This window comes from Urocampus carinirostris, chromosome 18 (genome assembly GCF_059441175.1).
Source record: "Urocampus carinirostris isolate Australia breed hairy pipefish chromosome 18, RoL_Ucar_1.0, whole genome shotgun sequence".
Classification (NCBI taxonomy): domain Eukaryota; kingdom Metazoa; phylum Chordata; class Actinopteri; order Syngnathiformes; family Syngnathidae; genus Urocampus; species Urocampus carinirostris.
Window position 1 is genome coordinate 18,218,149 of NC_142366.1, and position 14,193 is coordinate 18,232,341.

General features: G+C 40.1%; 1 protein-coding gene and 1 non-coding gene across 3 annotated transcripts in view; both read left to right on the forward strand.

Moving 5' to 3' along the window:
• sema5a (sema domain, seven thrombospondin repeats (type 1 and type 1-like), transmembrane domain (TM) and short cytoplasmic domain, (semaphorin) 5A) overlaps window positions 1-14,193 on the forward strand; it is a 319,777-nt gene that overhangs the window by 34,046 nt on the left and 271,538 nt on the right. The window lies entirely within an intron of this gene.
• Window positions 9,251-9,344, forward strand: trnai-uau (transfer RNA isoleucine (anticodon UAU)). Its single transcript has 2 exons — window positions 9,251-9,288; window positions 9,309-9,344. It is a non-coding gene; the product is annotated as a tRNA-Ile (tRNA).

Below are 14,193 nucleotides of genomic sequence, written 5' to 3' on the forward strand. Positions count from 1 at the left end.
TCCATTCTTCACACCTGCAGGACATCCACATTGACACATTTATCATTTTTTTCACACCATCAAGATAAAAAGGACACTTGACGGGATGATTAATCCTTTGTTTCTCGGAGTCAAAAACGCACATGTGCTGTAAAGATGAACCTAGGCACAAGAATGACAGCTATATATGCAGTTAATGGAGCTTGGGGGTGACTGCAAGTGCACCACGGTCAATGTAGAACTTCTTGTGGTAAAGTTGGTAGGAATGGAACTGTTCTGAGTACACCTGCAAGCCACATGTGCGGACGTCCCGCCGTGGAAAACTCCATCGTCATCATTAAATGGCTGGGTAGAGGGCTTCGTTAACTTTTTATTTGTGTTTTTTTTGCCGTTTTTATCACCGCCAGACGTGGTTTCACTACGCAGACGCACACTTAGATGGCGCCTTAGAAGAATAACACTATTGTATGAAATAAGTGCCCAGGGGTGTAGGTTTATAGAAGAAAAAAAGAGAAGAGGTTGACCCTTTTAAGTCGCCCAAAATTACCCAATCGATATTGTTCATGTGGATTCATGTGCTTGGTCCACAATTTAAAAAAAGAGAAACCATTTTTTTTGAGACTATAAGTCTCAGTTTTGGTCATAGACAGGGTTGGGTAGGGTTACTTTAACTTGATTACTTTCAATTACTTTTGGATTACTCCTATACCAAATATGCTAATAAAAGACAAAAAAAAACTAAATATGAATAAAATTATGACTCACAACACGTGGTAAGCTTTCTCTCCTGGCTTTGATCTCTTTGATCCCCGGCAAAACTAACATAAAATCAGGGTTGGGTAGGGTTATTTTAACTATATTACTTTCAATTACTTTTGGATTACTCCAATACCAAATATGCTAATAAAAGACAAAATAAACTAAATATGCATACAATTATGACTCACAACATGTGGTAAGCTTTCTCTTCTGGCTTTGATCTCTTTGATCTCTGGCAAAACTAACATAAAATCAGGGTTGGGTAGGGTTATTTTAACTGGATTACTTTCAATTAATTTTGGATTACTCCAATACCAAATATGCTAATAAAAGACAAAAAAAAACTAAATATGAATAAAATTATGACTCACAACACGTGGTAAGCTTTCTCTCCTGGCTTTGATCTCTTTGATCTCCGGCAAAACTAACATAAAATCAGGGTTGGGTAGGGTTATTTTAACTGGATTACTTTCAATTACTTTTGGATTACTCCAATACCAAATATGCTAATAAAAGACAAAAAAACCCAAGTATGAATAAAATTATGACTCACAACACGTGGTAAGCTTTCTCTTCTGGCTTTGATCTCTTTGATTTCCGGCAAAACTAACATAAAATCAGGGTTGGGTAGGGTTATTTTAACTGGATTACTTTCAATTACTTTTGGATTACTCCAATACCAAATATGCTAATAAAAGACAAAAAAAACTAAATATGAATAAAATTATGACTCACAACACGTGGTAAGCTTTCTCTTCTGGCTTTGATCTATTTGATCCCCGGCAAAACTAACATAAAATCAGGGTTGGGTAGGGTTATTTTAACTTGATTACTTTCAATTACTTTTGCATTACTCCAATACCAAATATGCTAATAAAAGACAAAATAAACTAAATATGAATAAAATGATGACTCACAACACGTGGTAAGCTTTCTCTCCTGGCTTTGACCTCTTTGATCTCCGGCAAAACTAACATAAAATGTGACAGAAACAAAATGAAAATAAATCCAAACAGTTTGCTAAATATCAGCCGTTCCATGTGTTCCGTTACTCCCCAAGCCTGCACAAAATTTAGTAATTTTATTCATATTTAGTTTCTTTTGTCTTTTATTAGCATATTTGGTATTGGAGTAATCCAAAAGTAATTGAGAGTAATTAAGTTAAAGTAACCCTACCCAACCCTGGTCATAGGTCTGCTGTTATCGTGACATTTACTCCAGAGCAAGTTATGCATAAAACCTACGTTGTCTGTTTATCTATATCTATCTCCATGTATCTAATTATCTATGTACTGTATCTGTCCGTCCGTCTGTCTGTCTCCACAACCTTTAGGGCAGATCTGCTTTTTGTAATCTAGGAGATTTAAGAAAAATAAAGGATTTAGGACTTGGGGTTCTCTCATGTCAAGGCTTGTTTAGGTAACCTGTATTGTTTTGTACTAAAAAATAAACATTTCATAAAATAATATGCTCTATAAAGATGAATAAAGTTGAGTTTAACTCACTTTTGGAAGATGCACTTCAACAGTTAGGCTACTTACTCCTCCGTGGTAAAAAGTGACTGAAAAAAAGTGTTCCGACCATTTTCTCAACCGCATCAAGCTTTCTTATTCCACTTTCATTTCAAAAGAAACGGCTCGCGTCTTCTTTACACTTTGCACCAACTATATTGAACGGATCCATGAGATATTAAACATTAAAAAGTTCTTAGCGTGCTGGAGATAGTATAGACATAGACAATATAGATTAGATGCACGAGGAAACGTTTGTTGGTTGGAAGAGGGTCGGGTGCCACCAGGCCGTACCTGCCCAAGACACACCATAGGAAATGGTACCCCTAAGACCGTAGTGGTTAAGGGATCCACCCGCAACCCACTCCATAATCTACAATATCCATCTATTAGTTAGACTGTATTGAAATGAAATGATCTGCATTTATATAGCGCTTTTCAAGTCAATGACTTCCCAAAGCGCTTTACATTGTGCTTCACATTTCCCAATAGCGGCCGTGATCTGTGCAACCATGTAAGGCGCTAACCTGCTTATTGGGGGTATTTAGGGTTCAGTGTCTTACCCAAGGACACTTCGACATGTAACACGGACAAGCCGGGATTCGAACTGGGATCCCTTAATCCTAAAACGATCGCTCTACCTCCTGAGCTACTGCCGCCGCCATTTTCTCCATTTTCGCCAGATATTTTTTTTTGAATATTTTTTATTGTGTTCGCGATTGATATTAGAAAAAAAATAGACAAAGGTTTAGCAAAATGTATAAAACAGATAAAAATATCCCAAATTCGAACAGGACAGCAAATAATTAACCAAAATAAATAACCTGTGTTACCTCCTGAGCCACAGTGACCACAAATGATAAGACAAACTTTATAGTGCCATTTTAGACCACATGCTCAAAATAAACAAAATAAATGGTGCTGGGAATCAATATTTAAACATTTTAGACGGACAGTGTGCCTTGTTTTTGTTTTTCTTGTTTTTTTTCGTGAAAAAAAGTCTGTCGGATATTCAGTGTGTCAGCACAAAAACGGTTGAGAAACCCTGACTCAAAGGAGTTGAGGTTGGCCTCAGTGGTTTCTTTTGGGGAATTTTGTTAAACAATTTTAAAATGCAACAGGTTCTTTGTGTTTTAGGTTTGTTCAAAATTCAAATCTGGTGACAGTTTTTTTTTAAAAAGTGCGTTTGAAAAGAAACCACCGGTGACGAAATGAAGGTGCTCCATGGCTAATGACTATTTATATAGGCCGGTTGGGCTTCGTTGTCCTTATGTCAACCCCCTCTGCTCAGCATGGCGTTTCCTCTCTGGGAATAAGAAGGTTATTGTTGCTTTTCCAGCTGCGATTGACCAACTCTCATGTTTTTTTCTCACGGTCAAGTTACTTTATCGGACCATGTGAAGTTACTGGATCGTGGAACAGTAAGGTGTGCTATTTTCAGCCTACCCTTACCTTATGTTTCTCTTTACCCATCTATTTCCATCTCTTGATCCGAGGAGTTCTATTTCTTAATTGATGGTAAATTTGGTTCCTAACTAATTTCTTAAACGCAAGATTCGTCCCGACAGTTTTAGCACTTGCTTCATTTCTTCATTTTTTTTACTGTCTATCCTTACTTATTCTAAGGAGCTCCGCATCAGTGATCCACCTCATCTGATTCAAAATGACTAATTGGCCTTTGACTATTTTCAAGTTCAAGGAGATCAGAATTAATAGTCGGCCATTAACTCAGGCCACTGATAAAAAAATAAAATATCCATAAAAAATATACTGTTGCTCGCAATGGATAACTGCATGCAAAGAACAAACTAAAGGTTGGTCCCACTTAAGGGATATGAAATGATCTGCATTTATAAAGTGCTTTTCAAGTCAAGACTTCCCAAAGCGCTTTACAGTGTGCTTCACATTTCCCAATAGTGGTCGTGCAGCCATGTAAGGCACTAGCCTGCTTATTGGGGGTATTAGGGGTTCAGTGTCTTACCCAAGGACACTTCGACATGTAACACGGAGGAGCTGGGAATCGAACCTGCGATCTCTTGATCCCAAGACGAGCTCTCTACCTCCTGAGCCACTGCCGCCCCGATGGGATAGCAATGGGTGGCTTTGACAAATTCTTTTGGCACCACAATGTGACATAGTATTGAGAAACAAATATTGGAAAACATTTTAAAAAAAAATCCTTCCTACATATTAGGATTTTCTCTTTATCTGTTTTTAACTGTACTTTTAACTTTCTTTTTGAACATTTTTACCAAAATAAGAAAAACATTTCTTGAGATTAGAAAAAAAATGATTTTTTTTTCTCAGAGGTGTAGTGCATTGTTTGGGATGTCCTTTAAACATTGAAAGTTAAATATTCGATCTACTAAGTGTGTGTTAGCAGTGCCAAAGTGAGTACAAAGAGCCCTTATCCTTTTTTTTACAACACATCCGCTTCTATCTAACTTTTAGCAGTGCTGTTCGGGGCAGAAAAATAATAGGTTTGTGGAACGGGGGCAGGGGGGAGTGCTGGAGAGAAGGGCTGCACCATTTTTGCAAGTTTTTGTTCTGTGAGAACTTAATCATAGTAACATGCAAACTAAAGATTACACCATTACCGACTGAGAGTATACGACTGTAACAAAATAACAACTCTAGATCTAAAAATAAAAACAGAATTACTGTTGAATAAATGGTATTTTTGTCGTTAAACAAAATTGGATGGAAGCAATATGAAGGGTCAAGGGATTTGTATTCTTCCTTGTGCTTTTAGCACTCGATTTTCGTTTGCACTACACACAATACGGTGACATCCGATGATCAAGTAGAACAAACTGTGCCTTTGATTTTTTAAACTGGACTTTTAGTTTAATTTTGGGTTGCAACTGTTTTACTCTAGGATTTGTTTTCCCAGTTTACTTTTCTTAATGGACTGGACTTACGATAAATGGAATAAATAGGGATATTATACCCCCAATAATTCGATGCTACAAGTCAATTGAAGAGATGACACCTTTGAAAAATTTTTGGAAGCAACAATACTTGACTCATGATAACTAATTGATCCAGATACCGATATCACTAGTACACAGATGGGAAAGTGAAGACCCGCAGACTCCTGAGATGATCCTAATCGTTGTAGCCTGGCTAGCTCAGTCGGTAGAGCATGGCACTCTTAATCAAAGGGTCATGGGTTCGAGCCCCACGTTGGGCACTCCTCATTGGATCGAGATTGCAGGTTCGATTCCCGGCTCCTCTGTGTTATATGTTGAAGTGTCCTTGGGCAAGACACTGAATCCCTAATGCCCCCAATAAGCAGGTCGGCGCCTTGCATGGCTGCGTGGCCGCTATTGGTGTGTGAGTGTGTGTGTGTGAATGGATAAGTGTGAAGCACATTGTAAAACGCTTTGGGAGGTCTTCATTGACTTGAAAAGCGCTATATTAATGCAGACCCTTTACCATTTAGTCCAGAAGACTGCAGATCTTTTACACGCGCAAACACTACTTGTCCCACAATGCAACGTCGATACATGTGCCCTTATACACTAGAGATGGACAGAAAGAAACTATAGCTTTATTTATTGGATCATATTGATATGTATTAGTTCACTAGGCTTTATTACCTCACGTGCAGTTCGTTATCAAGGTTTCTTCATTTTCTTCATGTTGAGATTTTTGAGTTTTTCCTTGCCCTCATGTAGGTTTTAGATCAGGGGATGGTGTAATAATAGTCTGTACTTTGCTATAGTCTGTGGTCTGTGCAGCTCTTTGATTAAGTGCTATACAAATAACAGTGTTCTCGTTTGCCCGCGTCCCTGCGTCCTAGACGCATCATTTTTGCTGGGGACGCATTGGGTCAAATCAACGTGCGTCCCCGGGACGCAACGTTTTTGACACCAAATTGTCATTATTACTCGATATTTTTTTTTTTATCAACAAAAATTTACCGCGCTCCAAACTTTTCGTCAGGCAGATCCGCCATTGTTGTTTTGGTCTCACGCAGACGAGATCTCGTTGTTTCGAGATGACGTCATTGTTGTGCCGGTTGTCGAGTGAAAGAGGAGTATGCCTCCGGAAAAATAGTTGGTATTAGGTGCAAATAAACAGAAAATTGGTGATTTCTTCAGTTTCGGCAATAAGTCGAAACATAATACAGAAAGAGGTAACAACGTTAATAATTCCGGCACGAAAAAACGGCGGAGAAATTCTTCAGAAGATCGCGGAGGCAAGGAAAACACGTGTGTTGAAGCGAACGATTCGACGAAAGAAAATAAACAAAAAAATACTCCGAGCAAGAAAAGGACTTTTCTGCCAAAATGGACTAAATTATATTCCTGGTTACGCTATGAGGAGCATGATAATGGAGGATACATGTTCTGTGATGCGTGCACCCAGCAACACAACAACACCAGCTTATTAAGGTGCATCTTACCAAACAATTGGACCTTGAGAAGGCATTACAACTGTGGTCGGACAGCAAACCACGAAGAATATATGAAATGAAAAATCTGAAGTGATTAAAACTGCATGAATATATAGACTAATATTTCAGCAATATTATTTTGTATAATGTACAATATTTTTGGGAACTGAAAAATCTGAAGTGATAACTGCTTTGTATAACCAATTAGGTGTGATGATTAAAATTGAACACAAATAGATTTATATTATATATTTGTTGCCGATTTAAAATTTCAACCTCGATAACAAAAAATTTGGGGGACCCATAGATCTCTGTCGGGACCCATAGATTTTTGGGCATGCGAGTCCCTGGGACCCATCACTTTTCACGGGTAAAATGAACACTGAAATAAACATGACTTGACTTGACTTGTCCCTATTCTAGTAGGGCCATGTATCGGCACCAATAACAATTCATTCTTACTTGTAACCCCGAGTAATACAAGTTATCTGGAGGGGGTTTGTGCACAAAGAAGCTGTTCAGCTCTAAGGTATATATTTGGGTCAGCGAGACAGCTATGCACACACCACACACAAACCGTGTACAGACAAGCCCATTTAGGAAACCCGTAGACAAAAAGCACACACAAGCGTGCAGAAACATCTGTTTCTGGCCTCCAATCCAGCCCCGGTGAACCCCGGGCGCTAGTAACAACAAGAGGGCAGACCTTGCAGTAAATATACTCTTAGCACGCTTTGGGACACTCCACTATTGTGGGAGTTTAATGACCAGGGAAGGTGAAAGCAAACTCGATACCAGCCTTATTTCTGAGAATATTCAATTCGCCAGGCCAAAGTCCAATTAGCTTCTCGTTGTTGGTATTGTTTTTGTGGCGCATGTTTCATGAATATGCATCGAGAGCGAAAAGGGGGGTGGATCTTTGGTGGTCTTTATTTTTAATTGGAACAGCGCGAAGAGGTAAAAGCTAAACATAGGATGCATGTTTCGCAGCTAGAAGTGATGCTATCCGGCTTTGATGTGGAGCCAGTAAAGGCTTCGCGAATCGGCTCAGTGGTTCGAGGCAGATTTAGCCTCGAGCTTAAATTAGACCTGTCCCAGCGATATACGAAAGCTCTTCTGTCACACATATCCGCTCTGGGGTCGTTTTGGGAGCCGCTATTGTTGGTGACATACTGTCACGTGTGTGCTTTGTGCACTTATGTCCTTGAATGACAGGGCATAAAACACTCATATTTGCCTGAAAATAGAATCTGGTACCAAAGAAAATTACCATTTTAGTTTGATGATGTGTTTAAGTGTGATTACTTCCAAAATGATTCATAATGTATAGCGATATTGTCATGTCCTGCACGGTTGTCATGGCGCCCAGCTGGCCCCGCCCCTTGACACCGACTGAGACGCACTGGACTGATTGCTTTTGGAGTACTTAAACGCTGCCCGTTGCCAGACCATTGCTTTACGCTCATTGAAACCCTGTTTGTGCCCGTTTGATCTGAGTAATGCCTAGTTTGTAATTTTGATTGCCTTTGAACCTGTTTTGTTTTGTTTTTGGTCCGTTTGTGTGTTGGACAACTTTTCTTTCCTAATTAAAGTGACAGATCGTCTACGCATATGAGTTCCGACTTCCTGCTTCCTGGTCCGACAGAATGGTCTGGCCGGTGTCTTTAGCGTAGGGGAGTTTGGGTAGAGCAACAAAATGTGCCATCTTACTGAACCGATCAACTATGGTCAGGGTGTTCTAACAGGAAACCAGAATAGACCAGTGCACCCCAGAGCATTCGTTTAAGTCTTTTATTAAGGAAACGTTCAGGGCTTGCGGGAGACGTGATGACGTCAGATGTCAGCAGCGGCGCCAGGGAGATAACTTCGGAACGAGTCCGGAATCGTAGTGCGGAAGTCAGGCACGTCGTGTTTACCGGGGCTGGAGAGGAGATCGAAGCGTGGGACGGAAACAGGTCGGATCGGAGGCAGGCAGAATCGGGTAAGCAGAGTTCTAAATGAACGGGATATCAGGAGGAACACACAGAGTTACAAAATGTACACTCTGACACTGCTCTCTGGACGCAGCGCGCTTAAGAGAGAAGTGCCAGCCAATCAGAAGGCGCCCACCCAGGCGCCACATGATTGCTCCAGGTGATCTGAGTTAGTAATCATGACAGATATCATTAGGATAAGGTTGTATTTGAAGGGGAAAACTTTTCACCTTCCGAGTGTCCGAGTCAATAATAATAATAATAATAATAATTTCCTTTGTATTGTCATTCTTTGTAACAATGTACACAGAACGAAATGTCGATACATCTGACCCGTTGTAGCGAGTCGATGCAGCCGCAGCCAGAGGGCGCCGCCATTATACCAATTAGGTATGTCTCGGTCGAGGCGCGAACCAGCGACCTCCCAGTCTCAAAGCGGGCACACTACCATCTAGGCTACTGAGCTGGTAACATCTGGGTCGCGAAACCAGACAGGTGGAGAACAAGAGTTGAGCAGTATCACTAAGGTATTTATGACAACGAAACAAAAACAAGTGAAACTGAATATTTTAAGAGAACAATACTGTGATGGTTAGTGATTAACAATCATTTATGTACCTTGTATAGCTCCAGTGGCGCAATCGGTTAGCGCGCGGTACTTATATGACAGTATTCAGCACAGCAATGCCGAGGTTGTGAGTTCGAGCCTCACCTGGAGCACAGTTTTGGGGCGGCAGTAGCTCAGGAGGTAGAGTGCTCGTCTTGGGATCAAGGGATCCCAGTTCGAATCCCGGTTCGTCCGTGTTACATGTCGAAGTGTCCTTGGGTAAGACACTGAACCCCTAATACCCCCAATAAGCAGGTTAGCGTCTTACATGGCTGAAAGGCCGCTATTGGGAAATGTGGAGCACATTGTAAAGCGCTTTGAGAAGTCATTGACTTGAAAAGCGCTATATAAATGCAGATCATTTCATTTCATTACCAGAAGTGTGAAAAACAAAACATATGCCAGTGGAAAATTCCCCAAATCCTAGCTTCGCTCCAGTCCTTTGGCCAGAGTGAGTCATGCAGGTGGTTTCATAAGACTCATGTCCTCCCTCCTATCAGTCAATCATAATACCACTTAGAACAATGTAGAGCCTAAATAACGACCATATCAGGGGTTTCCAACCCTTTTTCTCACTTATTAGCGCAAAGTTCATGCAGTTTGATATCTTATTGCTATTCTGTTACCTTATTATTACCAGGTTAAATATTGGAAGTAGGGGTAAATACACTCAGCCAACCACAAAAACATTTTTACTAGAAAATCCCGTCCTTAAGAGGCACCCTGGTGCCTGTGGGCACCATGTCTCATACCCCTGGACAGGATAAATTGATATACTGTCGCGACAAGTAAATAAAACAAGAAGTGTTCAAGTCAGCATCCGGGTGGCGAGATGAGACTGGTAGTGAACCGTTTTACAGTTTTATAACAAATAACAATAAATAAGTAAATATAACGAGATATTCTGGGTTGGTGAGTAGAGAACAAGTCTCTAATGGGTTCACAAGTGCTTACAAAAGGGCTGACAATAATTTTTATACTAGAAGGCCATAATAACACAGAGGTTAGTGGAAAATTCCCACAGTACCAGCTTCACACCAGTCTTTCGTCCTCCTGCAGGTCATTTGATAAGATTCAAGGCCTCCATCAGAACACCATTAATAACAAAGTAGAGACAGTGTAAAGACTCAATAGATGCATACAATGTGGCATGTTAAATATATAAGGTGCATTTATTTAGACTAAATGATTAACTTAATTAGAACAATAATGTGATGATTCAAATAATGAAAAGTATATGATTCAAAAACGTACAATAAGGACTATTTATGCAGTGACATATTCCAATACTACAACCTATTGAAGTATGACTAACTAAAATCATAATTGCAAACTATTGGTCTCAAGTGCTCAAAACTTCCCTAGAAATACTTCAAATTAAAGCCGAGTGTGTTTTTTGCTCAAGTATGCATGCCAAACACGAGTTCCTAATAAATTATTTCCTAGTTAATTTCAATTCTGCCACAAGGGTGCTCCGAAAGGTGACATTGAATATGAAATAGTAAGTAATTATCATAAACTACCTGATACAACAGGAATGTTAAATAAAACCTACAGTGGGAAAGAGACGATCCACCTCATTAAAAGCAGAACAACACAAGGTAATGACACTCAATGAAATGCAATTGGAATTTTTAATATAATAATCACGTTGAAATATGTATATAATCATATAAAGATTATCAAAAAAAAAAAAAGACAGTCTTTTGTCCTATGGTGCGATGCATTTTTGCTTTGTTTGTGCTTAGAATTAACTAAAAAAACCTCCTCTGTTTTCTTTGACAATGGAAGAAGACATGCAGTATATTAGAAACTAGCGTCTTAGACAATGTTCCCTGTAATTTTGCACGGGTCTGAGCGTTCAGACAAAGTCGGTGAGCAACGCTTGAAACAACCGTGAGCAACCATTATCCCAAGTGTGGCAGGATAATTAATCATCAAACATGTCCAAAACTTTTGCTGAGTTCTGGCAATGCAAAATTATTTTTCTCTTTTGAATGATTTGACTCATGTACTATTGCAAAGGTTGTACGGCCTACAAACGCCGTTTGTTTTCCTTATCCTCACTCAAAATGTGGAACTGGAGTGCCACGTCCAATTTCGTTGTCACAATATATACCATGTTGTAACAATGACAACAAAGGTATATTCTATTCTATTCAGATTCAGATTCAGATTCAGATCTACTTTATTGTCATTCTAGTACACGTGTATACAGAACGAAATGTCGATACATCTGACCCGTCCAGTTTCCTTGAATGTACAGATATAAGTAAAAGTTGTATTGTATTATGGCTACGTATAGTATTTTACCATAGTGCCGATAGTGCAAGAGGAGTAGCTAACCAGATGTGCAAAATGGGCAGTCAGGTTAACAAGTCAGGTAAACAGTAACATTAACACTGTAACAATAATGCTGTAAGTACAATAGTGCAGAGAGCAATTGTGCAAGGAGTGGCAAGCTATAAAGAACTGCCAGTAGTGCAAAAAGTCAAATTAGCAGCCGTTTAGATTTAGGTTAACTACCAGTATATGTTAGATTGACCATTTAACAGTCTAATGGCCAGGGGGACTAGACTACTGCGGAACCTGGTGGTCTATTCTATCTCTGAGTCTGTTTTTGTTTTGTGTGACCTGTAGCATCTGCCGGAAGGCAGCAGGTCAAAGAGGTGGTGTCCGGGGTGAGAAAAGTCCTTGATGATGTTTTCTGCTCTGCTGAGGTAGCGAGAGCAGGCAATGTCCTTCAGACTGGGTAGAGAGGAACCAACGATTCTCTGGGCTGTGTTGATGACCCTCTGAAGTGTTTTCCTGTCAAACAATAGGCTACACACTGCCCTATAGAAAAGTCATTTTCTTACCTCGCACTTAATGTAATATTTTGCACAACTAATTGTAATTTCCAATCCCAAATCACGTACTCTTTCATACCGAATCAGAAACGCCAATCTTACTCTATTTTATGTCAACTGATAATCAAAGTAACACGTTCTCAATCAAGCCTACTTTACATTCGCCGCACTGACGTTCCATCCGGTGTGTTGCTCTAATGATTTAAGGCGAGGTAGTAGAGCGGATTAAATGTGCGCTTCACGCTTTCTGCACGGAAGGAGGGCACGGTGTCATCGATCACGGCGAGACGTTGGTGGAAACATTAAAGTGAGATGTGATTAGGAAGTGTGCAGCGGGATCAGCAACAATGGCGCCCTCGACTTGAGAGTTTTTCACGCTTCGGATGTCACTCATGCCGCTCTGATCGGGAACATTCAAATTGTTAAAGCACCTCTATAAATACCTCATATCGACCTTTGCTTTGGTAGTTTCACCTTCATTGAACTAAATTTTACTCCAGTTAGGAATGTACCGTTTACCAAATTTGTTCGAATTAGTTATCCGACTCCATTAACCAAACACAACTTACATTCACTTAACAACGCAAGCTCGTTTCTTGATGGGAAAGATGGACAAGAGACCGGCATTTCCACATGGGGGCAAATTTAATTTCTGAAACAAATTAACTAAGTGAACTTCATCGAATATGGCCGAATTAGTGTCGCTCGAGTCTCTGTCAAGCCTCCTCTCTCCCGTTTTCATCTCTCGGCCCACGTTTTTCCGCAAGCTGGTGTGCCGGCTCCTCCCATGGCCGTGCCAGGGAAGCCCTCACTTGGGCTCCATCATCTCGGAGAAAAGCGCCGCGATGTCTGGAATTAACCAAAACAACTTCTCCGAACAATGCCTGCCGTCCTGCGTCAGAGTCCTGTTATCAACAGAACTAGACAAAACATTCAGCATTCAGATCAGCGTGACCTGTCATTGATCTTAAGCTTACTCGGTGAAAATCTTCATTGCACTCAATAAATGTAACTTGTATTCAATCGTATAAAATTCTTTATAGTCAAATGTATAAAATCCTTCACTCCCAGTGTTGGGACTAACTTGTTACGAATGTATGCGTTCCTGGAATGCAGTTTGTTTTACTCAGTACTGTAACACGTTATGAATAGAACCCAACTGTTGTTACTACGTGGAAAGTTACTGCGTTACTCATGAAATGCAGATGATGTATTGCGATCTCCGACTGCTGAAAAGTTTTGGATCTTTGTTATTGTCAAATACAACCCAGCAACATTGGGTGAGCATGTTTATAGGTACCTATAAAGTAAAAGGGAGTTATAGTGGTGCTGTCTCAAGAGTATGGGGATGCTGAACTTCTCCCCATGTAGATATTCTCCCTATCACATATACTCACATTTGAGCTGAATTTACTAGTATGATAGAAAATTTTGAAATCAGGGAGTCAGCATTTGCGCATATACTATATGGTTAGGTGTCAGTGAATGGTATACAGTGCCTGGGAAGGGGAGTATATACAGGAACAACAATCTAAATAAAATCAATATACCAATTGTGCGCACAGCATTTATAGAAAACATCTGCTAAATTTTGGTCATTTATTTGTAAGACCATTTTCGCAATACACCATGCCTGGAGAAAAAAAAAAAAACTTCTTGTTCAGTACCTAGAAGGCTTGAAGAACCAAATATTAAACCTAAACTTTCGTGGACACACAGAATAGGGTGAGAAGACATCAATGGATTTTGAACTTGTAAGGAGGACTGGGAGAAGTGCCCTCGGATAAGAATTCCATCCCTTGAGGCCTGAGGAGAGACACACCTTGGGATCAAAAGAGTGCAGTTCGAATCCCGGCTCCTCCGTGTTACATGTCGAAGTGCCCTTGGGTAAGACACTGAACCCCTAATACCCCCAATAAGCAGGTTAGCGCCTTACATGGCTGCACGGCCGCTATTGGGAAATGTGAAGCACACTGTAAAGCGCTTTGGGAAGTCTTGACTTGAAAAGCGCTATATAATTGCAGATTATATATATATATTCCCTAAAGCTCTCCTTTTTCATTAAATTGAAGCCCAGAGGCAAAATGGTTATGAGTGTATCCGGTAGGAGTTG